Source organism: Rissa tridactyla, chromosome 2 (assembly GCF_028500815.1).
Source record: "Rissa tridactyla isolate bRisTri1 chromosome 2, bRisTri1.patW.cur.20221130, whole genome shotgun sequence".
In the NCBI taxonomy this organism is placed as follows: domain Eukaryota; kingdom Metazoa; phylum Chordata; class Aves; order Charadriiformes; family Laridae; genus Rissa; species Rissa tridactyla.
The window spans coordinates 3,839,027-3,850,235 of NC_071467.1; positions in this window are offsets into that span (position 1 = coordinate 3,839,027).

Here is an 11,209-nt window from a genome sequence, read left to right on the forward strand (position 1 = left end):
GAAAAAAGCCACCCAGCATCACTCTTGAGCCTTCCAGGAGTACCAAGCCAACAATAAAGAGAAGTGTCCTGGCAGTCCACATAGTAGCCTTGTAGATTTAAAAAAACCTGGAGCATTGAATATGTACCCAGTGCCATTTAGGTTCTCCCAGGGAGTGAAACACCCTGCAAATAATATTTTCGATAGTTCCCTTCTACTTAGAGTTTGGGGCAAACAGAAGTGCTCAGATCAGGAGTACTCTTTACAGAATGGAGTGCATAGCTGGGCCTAATTGGATATATTTCTGGTGACAAGGGAAGAAGTGTTGCAAGGTTAGGGTTTCATTCTATTGCATAGGACATACAATGTCAGCAATTTGTGTCTTAGTGTCGGGTCTCCTCCATCCTTTCTCAGGAGGGCAATGTTGCCTCTGGTTGCACGCAATATCAGAGCACAGCGTAAGCTACTTTGTGATTTGCTTCTCAAGGGCAGGAGGGCTTGCCTAACAGAACAGTCCTCCCTGAACTAATTCAGCAGATGTTTAATGCACTTAAATATATATGAATTTACCCGGAGCTGACAGTGCAGTCACACCAGGCTCAACCCTCACAAAGGCACTCGGTGTTCTTTAGCAGCAGAGAAGTCGAGTCAGGAGAAATTCCTGTGCCAGATTGTCCCATTGAGCATCACCTCAAACTGCTTTGACTTAAAATCGGCTAATTGCTAAGCATAGAAAAGTGGCTTGTCATTACATCTCTGTTAAGAAATATCTATGAGCATGTGGAGGGAAATGGTTCCTTCTGAATCTTTGAAACACGACAGCTAAAGCAGAGAGAGAAGCCAGAAACCCAAGGCTCCTGGAAACAAACTTCATCAAGAGCAAGCATGCTGGGAACCGGAATAAATCCATCTAAGTTACATTTGGCATCTTCTTGGCTTGAGTTATTTACAGACAGCCTGTTCTCTGACCCTCAGGTCTTCTGGTTTTAATTTGCCCACCACTGCCATTGGCCTTTAGGCTGTGCTTTCTTCTGTCATGTCTTGCTTCCGTAGGAACTAGGTTCAGCCTTCAGGAGTTCAAGTGCCGTGAATTGGAAAAGAATCACATTAATTACTGTCACTGAAAGTGTCAGTGCTTCATTCTTTTCTTCCCCTTTGTGCAATTGCTTGGCCTTTTTTTTGTGGCAAGTTTATGACATGTACAAAGCTCTCTCAAAGTACTCAAACCCTTATTTGTCAGATACTGAATTCCCCAAATACCCTTTCTGCTCCAACCAGATTAATATTTGGTTACGCTAATTACACCCAATTCTTAAAATGTAACCTCTTTTTTCTGTAAAATCACCATCCTGGGTAATTCACCTGCTTTTGCCATAAGTGTTTTATACAGACAAATAACCTTCTCTAATGTGTTTGTTAGGAAGTAATTATGGGACAAATCTGGGCATTAATCAAGTATGATGATGGGGTGTATTGGTTTTGGCTGAGATAAGGTTACATTTCTTCATAGTAACTTGTATGAGGCTATGTTTTGGATTTGTTATTAAAAAAATGTTGATAATAAAGCGATGTTTTAGTTATTGCTGAGCGGTGCTTACTCAAAATCAAGGCCTCTTCTGCTTGTCACACTGCCCAGCCAGCGAGTAGGCTGAGGACGCACAAGAAGTTGGGAGGGGTTAGAGCTGGGGCGGCTGACCCCAACTGACCAAAGGGATATTCTGTACCATATGGCATCATGCTCAGCAATGAAAGCTGGGGGAAGAAGAAGGAAGGGAGGGGACATTTGGAACGAGGGCATTCTTCTTCCCACGTAAACATTACACATGATGGAGCCCTGTTTTCCTGGAGATGGCTGCACACCTACCTACTGATAGGAAGTAGCAGATGGATTCCTTATTTTGCTCTGCTTGTGCGCCCAGCTTTTGTTTGGCCAATTAAACTGTCTTTATCTCAACCCATGCATTTTCTTACTTTTACCGTCCTCATTCTGTCCCCCGTTCCACTAGAGGGGAGTGAGTGGCTGTGTGGGGCTCAGCTGCCCACTGGGCTTAAACCACAACATGGGAGAAAAAAAATGTACGAGAAGGAAAGAGAAAGAATATAATTTATTTAAGTGCAAGGATTCACATAAGCGTCTCTCAAGTTCAGATAACATTATGCAGCATTGTGTGTTCAGTGTCCCTGAAAGAAAATTTCTGCTGTCTCCAGAGTACTACAAATGGGATATATATAGTATATATACTTGTGGAAGAAAAGATAACCTATTTGCGTATCACATATAAGTAAAGAAGTGCATGTGACAAAACAAAAGAAAAACTGTCCATCAGTAAGCCCGACTGAAATGTTGAGCTCTTTGGATGCACGGAGGTCAACCTTTACATTAAGTTATGAAGCTTTTATGTATACAGAGATTCTGACACTGATCAAAACAAAAGTAAAGACTTGAGGATATAACTGAATAGTCATCTGGGATTCAGAAATTTCTTCTGCTGTCTCTTTGGGAGAGAGAAAGAAGAATCAACTGTGAATATCTAATCAATCAGACGTGTTTATGCCTAATTGCTAATGACAGGTTTTCCAACAAAAACTTGTAGCTTGCATCCAATAGTTGCAAAGGACACAAAGAACAGCATAGGAGTGGTGCAGAGAATTCAGAGAGGTTGTTTTGAGCATCTGCCTCTCCAAATTGTGGGATTTGAACTGCCTTCAAAGAATGGACACAGAGCTGGTCAAAGGACAGTGGTCTCACTTGCCAGCATCATTTGTAGATGTTAAATACATTCCTATGTCTTTTCATTGGAAAACAAAATCCTAGTTGCACCCGGGAAAAAAATCCTGCGTGGTGCAACAAGTAGATTCAAATCCCTGGTCTTTTTCTTGCAGAAGAAATCAGCCCATCTCAGAAAGTCAAGTGAGACCTTGAATTTCAGGTTTCGGACTTCCTGTAGCAGACCTCCAGCAACCTGACCTGAGACAGCCCTAAATGCCAGGATGCCCCAACATCTCACTCTGTCAAAGTTACAACTTCACTTGGAATCTATATCTTTGATTACTTTGGAAAAAATGTACCTTCAGTCACAGACTCCGGTGACGCATCAGCATCAGATTGGGGAAATCTGGCAAGCCATAACTGATCCAGGGAATGAAACCTTCGGCTGCTGCACAGCCCCTCCAGCACCATTTACTCCAGCACCCAGAACAACCTTCTTCCTGAGTTCACAGATTAGCTGGCATCCTAGTGATGAAACACTCTGTATCTCCCATGCTAATTGCAGACTCAATCAGTTTCAAGTAGCAAGAGGCATTCTTATGCCTTCGGAGAGCTCTGAATGACAAGAATAATGTAGCAGCACAGGGCAAGATGGCTCGTGATTTGCTAACAAGAGGAGAAGAAATTACTGAACAGCAAGAGCCTTGAACTACAAAACAGATATTAAACCAGTGTAAATGTACAAAAGCAGATACCAAGACCTGACACTGCAGTAGCATTAGGTTCTCCTATCACAGATGGTGCTTTATGTCCTTCCTACACTGACAAGCCTCATCAGGAGAAACACCTGAGCCAAAAAGTCCTGCTGAGAAATCCCATGCACTCGCTCTCCACTTTTGCTGTTGAGGTAACTGATGGGCTGAGCTGGGGAAAATGCAATTCACTCTTCTGCCTGTATGAATGGCTTAAAAGGCAGCTAAAATGCAAGATAATGGAACTTATCTGTTGGGGAGTGCCATGAATAAAACATGTTTTTCTGTCTGCATGCGTTTTCCCCAGATGCCTTTCAGAGAAAGATCCGTGTTACGCATCGCTATTTGGAGAGCAGAAAAACAGGATGACCTTTTTCTTCTGGGGACAGTAGCAGACAATCCTTCCCCAAAATAAGACAAAACTATTTATGACCCATGGACCAAAGTTCAAAGACAGAGACTTTCAAACACATTTAAGCTAACAATTTCTATCTGAATGTTTAAGCCATTAAATTTAACGGGAGTTAATAATATAAATTAGTTACTGAATACTTCTATGGAGCTAGACCTTGTTTTGAAAAGATGTTTTTCTATGTTCCCTGTTTCTGAAAGCCTGTTCATTTAATTCCTGATCACTTTATTTCACTGGAACAAAAAAAAAAAAAAAAAAACACTGGAAATTTGGAGAAGAGGAAACATTTTGTTTCATTTGTTCAATTCAAATTTCTATTTCCCAGTGAGTTTTCTTCCCAAAGTTTGCCTAAATGTAGTAATAAGAAACAGAAAGAACAAGAAACATGGCCTTGAAAATGAAATATTTAATTCGATTGAAAAGATTCTTTGAGGGTTATGCTATTGGGGGAAAAATGTTGCAGGTTGGCCCTGAAACAATGAAAAAACTAAATCGATTACTACATAGCTCTACTGCTGACAGATAGAATAAAGCGCAGGGATGAACCAGGGAGTTACAAGTCTAGACAAAGCATAGCCACGTCCTCATGATGACTAAAAGGAGAAACACAGCAAATGAGGTCTCATCTTCAAATTGGGGAGTTTCCTCAGAGGCTTTGGTAAAACCTTGAGAACCAGTTCTCGCCAAAAGACTAAGAAAAGCAATCATGGGATGACATTTTTCACTGGGCAATGAGCTAAACTATGCAGCCTCTTACTTTCAATATAATTTATTCCTTTAGTTATAAGTCTCATTGCTCGTATAGGAGGGTTAGATTTTTTTCCACCCACCCTGCTTTTTCCCTCAGATGCTGTAAAACTTAGAGCTCTCTTCAAACATCGGTTGTAGTTACTCATAGCACAGAAGACAAGGCGAGGACCATGCACAGAAGGAGCATAAATTTCCCCTAGCCCCATATCTTGTGCTTCTTACCTTAGTTGTCACCCAGTTACTTAGGGACTGGAGGCAAACAGCCAGTTTAAAGCAATACCCAGGCTCCTCTGTGATAGTCTAAGGACGAGAAAACGATGGTTGGTTCACAGTACAACCGTGGAGGAAGTTGTAACATCCTGAGACAGTTCATCCTCACCGGACCGAATTGGCACTAGTTCTGGATATTTGATGAGTTACTGAAGGGAGGGCTAAAGCTCCCTAAAATTTCTACAGGCAGCCAGTACTCCATGGCTGCCTCTTTGCAGCTTTTACTACTTACCTACATCAGCCTTGGCTACCCCTTCCTCAGGGAACGGACCCAACAAATTCAAAAGGTGCCTGCAAATGTGGGGAGCTCCCACATACCAGGCATTTTAAACAGAATCTCACTACCTCTTCCAGTGTCCCAGCCTGTAAATGACTGCTGCACTCAGGGAGAGGATCTTCCCCTGCCTTTTCCCATGCCAACTGAAATGCAGCAGCTTCTTGTTCCTTCTTCCCCTTTGTTTTCTGGAAAACTATAGGTTTTTCAAAGCTTTTTTTTTTTGGGGGGGGGGGGGGGGAGGTTAGGGGGTGGTTTTGGTTTCGTTTATTGGTCTGTCTCTTATTTCAAGGAAAATAATAATAAAAGAAAAAGCCTTTGTTTCTCAGTGAGAATACATGCATTTTTATCCATTATTACACTAGTTTGAAGTTTGTCCTTGTGCAGGCTCCATAAATTAGACACTAGGAACATAGAAAGTTTGTTTGTTTGTTTATTCATCCATTGCCATTGACAAAAGGCAATGTCATCAAATCTGCAGCATGTGAAAGATGGAGGGAGAGGAAAAATATATACCATCAGATTCTCAAAAGACAGAAAAAAACCCCTAGCCTGGTAGACCCTCCCTACCTCTACTACTTTCTCTTCGGGTGGCCTCCACACTCTGCCCATGCTAGCAAACCACCCTTAAAACCAGCCAGAGAGTAAGCACCTGTAGGAATGTATTCAATATTTAATATAACCCAGGAGCGTCTGTTGATGTCGGGACAACAAACCAGTTAATTTAATAGCTCAGAGTGTCTTCAAATGTAGAACAGTGCTTTACAATATTTCTAATGTATTTAGAGACTACAAGTCTGAGCCAGCTCAACCCTCTTCTATCTATTTGTACATTTATGATCATTATAAAACTCAGACACACAGCCTGATTTTGCGCTCCTGAAGCAATGGGAGATTTCTTTATTTGGTATTTTCACTGTGGAAGTTTTACAAAGGAAAGACTCTGTTTGGGAATCCTTAGGTATGAGATAAATATGTCAGGCATTAAAAAGGTTTTCTATGGCAATTTTCATCAAAGGCCATCATAGTTCCAAAGATGTCAAAAGGTACTAAAAAAATATTTGGAAGCATGTGTGACATGTGGTTTGTAACATGTGGAAATTATGGGTGTCACATTAGACAGAGTGTTTGAAAAAATAAATGGAGTTTTTCATAGAAATCAAAATGTTTCATTATGAAAGGATGCATCTGCTTTGAAGTGAGCATAAACTTAGTTTTTAAAAGAAAATAAATAACCTAACCAACACAATGGCATGCTTTGTTTTTCTGCAAACACTGATGCTTTGTTTTTCTGCAAACACTGTTGGTATTTTTCATTGTCTTAGCGTTTTTCATCATGAAATATATGAACAATTGGACCCAAAATTATTTGTTTTGATTTGTGTGCATGGGGGAAACGTGGAGGGGTTTTTTCCCCATTCTGTCCACCAAACCAGAAATCCCATTAGCTGCACAATTCTTATCTTGGAGTCATGCAGTGGCTTGGGAAATATCACTTCACCTTCTCTGCTTCTGCTTCTTTCTTAATCGCCTTAGATTGTAAGGTCTTGTGGTCAGAGATTTGTTAAGAATTTGTACCATCCCCAGCAAAAATGTGTCCCTAATTTCGAGTGGAACATATAATTACTTCTGTAACAAAAATAGTAAAACAGTAAGAATAAAGATAATAAACACAGTGCCTGGGAATAAAACTTGATTAAGAGACATCACTCAGTGTCACCTGCCAGTTGACCTTCATCTCAAATGGACACAGATTTTTTTTTTTTTTTATTATTTTTTTCTCACTGTTTCTTATTGCTGTGAGGCACAAGTGACACGTGAAAGCTGCTGCTGGAAAGCTACCCATTAAAACTGTAATTTCAGTGTGCTGACATTTCAAAGGGAGGCTGTGTAGCTTAACAATTTAGATTTGTAAAATATCATGCAGGGCTTTATAAGCCTGCCTGTGTCAACTATTGGTGGATTGCAGCAGGAGAAAATACGGGGTAAACTGTATGACTAAGAGGTTGCTGTAAGGCCCTGTATTTTCTCAGTCTCCAAGTGAATAGCATTGAATTATATGTGCCTCTGATCAGAAAAAAAAAACTTTTTTCCAGGGTTGGACAACTTTATGGTGCATTCATCATGTGTCCTATGGATTCTGTGAGGATGATGATGTAGACCTACTGACACAGAAAGAAAGGGCTTCTCACATAACTGGTAAATGCACCCTAAACACTTTGGATCAATTTTCTTGGTTAGAAACTATTTCACCTCAGTTCTTGTCCTGAAGATGGGCAAGCAATAAGGACAAAACCAGAATGAAGCCTGGATTCCAGCCTTAGGGTGATTTCTGCTTGACTCTACAGAGAAGGAAAGATATAGGCTACTTCGTGAGGGTATAACGGAGGGATTACATTTCCAGTGAATGATAGAGCCAAGAGCATAGCCATCACCCTTGCCAGTGTGGTAGGTACTAAGACAAGCTGTACTCCATCCTGTTTGATTATAACTCAAGAGTCTTTCATTCAAATTAAAATGCATAATGATCCAATACAGCAAATGCCCCAACATTACTGAATAGGGGAGAGGATGGTGTCGTTTGACATTTGCCCATTTCTTGTTACATGGTCTCTACTGATCTTTTTCTGAACAGCAAGTTACAGAGCATCTTGCTCTTTTCGGCACAGTACTGAGAAACAGATTGTTTCACAGAGACTGTCTCTGACCTTGATGGTAGCAGCTCCAGGGCAGAGAAGCAAAACTCTTTCGAATTAAAGTCGCAAGCAGCTGTATTAACAAGCATATGATTACAGTACAAATTGCCCTGAATAATTCAAAAAGAGTCCTATCCAAAGTTTTATGGTAGTCACAGCCTGGGAGGATATTATTAAAAATGAAACCTACTGTCTGGGGCAAGGACTGCCTTTCTTCCCTTTTTTCTTCCCTTTTTTCTTCCCTTCCCTTCCCTTCCCTTCCCTTCCCTTCCCTTCCCTTCCCTTCCCTTCCCTTCCCCTCCCTTCCCCTTCCCCTTCCCCTTTCCCTTCCCCATTTTCTCCCCCTTCCTTTCCCTTTATTCAGCCAGGAGGGAATTAGAAATCAGAGAAGTCTCCACTCAGTTCACTATGCGATTTTTGTTGCTGTTGCTTGCTAAACTCAAAATAACTGAAACGAATTCTAGCAGTCACCGAAGCAATTGTTTCTCTTATAAGAGGAATGTTGATTTGCGCCTGTGGGTATAGACAAAGGGCTGCTAAAGCAAACCTCATCCAAACATCAGATCTGATACTGAAAATGCAGCATCTCAGATATTTGCTATGTGTCTTCCTTTTATTCTTTTATTCTTTTTTTTTCTTTTTTCTTTTTCTTTTTTTTTTCCTTTTTTTTTTTTTTTTTAATTGATTTAATGCTACAGAAAACCACTGTATTGTCATCCCTGGAGAGAGGAGGCCTTATTTACCTGCAGCACAAACATGGAACACCGACAGCAGCTGTACCTTGATGCCATGGCACCTCTGCTGGCCCCACAGGTTGAGATGTAGCAGAGCAGCATAGTCACCACTCAGACTCTTACAAAAATAAAATGGCAATTAGTGCTAATGAGTTGCAGAAGGGGCACTGGTGTGTTAGGAGTTGGGCTGAGGCCACCAGCAGCAGGAGGGCTGAGATATCAGTGGTCCAGGCTGGTTGGAGATGCAGGAAGAGCCCTGCTGTGCCCAGGGTAGGACAGCGAGATGACGCTCTGGAAACCACGGGGCTGTTTTGAGCTCTGCTGCAGATCAGCGTGTGTGAGCTGGGGTGAGGCACGATGCCACTGTTGCCTCGTCCACCATCTGTGCCTGTCTATGTGCATCAAGCACTCTTTGGGGACAGAGTCGTCTTTTTTTTCTTTTTTTTCTTTTCTCCTTTGTGCTGCACTTATCAGTGGGAAGCCCAGAGGCTTGAAGAGGATTCTGGGGGAGTGTCTGTGTTGTAAGAATGCATATACTCCTTGTAAAAGGCAAATAAGCCACAGAAATGTTATCTGACAACCTGCACAGACCTGTCACTGAATCTTTTCAGACCTCTTGGGCAGCATCAATATTATCTTAGGAGAGTCTTTTCTCAGAGTCACATATAGACATCTGCGAGGTCTCCAAATACCTCCCTCATAGGGACACAGTGCTCAAGACTGCTTAGACTCTCTTTGCAGAACTCAGATGGTGCCCAGATTGTTTCTGGTGAAACCTTGCTGTTACTGCAGGGGGTCCTCTGACACCTTTTTGTCCTTTCTACACAGCAACTCACTACAAGTATAAGAACAAGCTGTTTTTTTCAGAATGACTGACAGCTCCGGCGACAGATTTTTGAGTTCTTGACATAAACGCGGAAGGGGAAGGAATAAAGGGAGGGAAATAGAAAGCAGCTGAATGGGTACGTTTGCAAAGAAAGTGCCAAGCACCACAGCATGAAAGAAAGTTTTGACAACCTGAACTGATGGTAGGGAGACAAATGTGTCTGTATTTGTGAAGGGTGATAGCTGTTATAAGCAGACAAGCAAACCTAAGCAGGCTTCATTCAGTGATTAGAACAGGATTTCCTTTCTGCTCTGCATCTACACGTACAGCTGTATGTTTTCATTGCCAATAAGGCAGTGCACTAAATACTGGACCTGGAAGAAAATAAATAATTTGATAAATCTAATTATTTTTTTCCATTCATTTTTCTCATGTCCATATTGCATTTCCCTCAGCTTGGACTGTGAAACATGACACAGTTTGGTTGGTTTCGTTTTTCCTTTGTGTCCCATTTCACTTTCTTGTCGTCAAACCTAGACACTGCAGTATTGAGTTGTCAAGGCTGAGAAGACTAAATCACCCTTATTCCTTGATCCACCTCGAGTAGAAACACAGATTGATCTAATTCACTGAATTTTCCAATTAAAATTTAATTTTACAGACACCACTTTTCTAGCCATTAGTCTCCGTTGGAGTTAATGTCAAAGGCTCAGTTTAGGCTCTCTTTGATCCCTGCATTAAGAGCACCTTGTCAGAGTCACTTTGGGACTCATGACATTCCTCAGAAGTGCAGACTCTCTCCCACTCAGCCAAAATTGACCAACTTTTAAGCACAAAGCATAGCTCGTTTCCTCAGTCAAAGGGTAAAATCCAGCAGGGGAAAAAAAAAAAAAAACCTGCATGACCAATTTCAAATGAACTGTCTTGGATAAGTGTTTCATTTAGAGCTGAGAAGTCACTTCTTGCACTCTAAATTCGGTTTTTAAAAAAAAAACAAAAAAACCCCAAAACTTCTATGCAAGACTCACATCACTTTACATGACATTACGCCTTGATTAAAAGTCAATAAATTTGTTTCAATAACAGTTACCATTTCTATAATGTAAATAACGGTTTTGGACATGGTAGCTGCCCCAGTGGATCCAATGACAGATTGAGGCCAGAATCTACCTCAGCTACTGCCCAGTGTTAGACGCCTTAGTAGGAGGGACAGGAACTCTTCAGTTAGGAGTTATACAGAAGACTGCCGTGGAGAGACCTTCATAGCTTATGTTTCAGGCCGGTTTTGCTGCTGATAAAGTTTCTGCTCTTGTGATCCATCCACCCACTGTGACAAAGCATCCTTATTTTCCATTGTCTGTTTACAATTCCGTTGTTTGTTCGTGGTGTATTTAGCAGGTTCTTTTTAAAAAAAGAAGGTGATCAGAATTTAAAATGCAGTCCCAGATCAAGTCCTAGGAAAAAAAAAACACAGCAAAAACACAAAAAACCTTTTCCAATTTCACTGAATAAGTGCCGTTCTTTGGCCTTGATCATTTCCTCTTCTGATTCATAATGAAATTTTATCAAGCAACATTAACCGGACTGTGCTTGTCATCACAAAAAAAAAACCCAACAAAACAAAACCAAAACAAAAGTAATTTTGCGGAGTCCTAAGCTTTTTATTTCTTCTCTCTTGGCTCCTTCCAGATCCCACCATCTAGTATTAGAAGGACAAACAAAGATGTTTCTGTGTTAAGTGAACAGTCTGAGATCACTCGTTTTTCACGGATGACGTTTACCTTTGTAGAGAAGCTCATGGGGGTA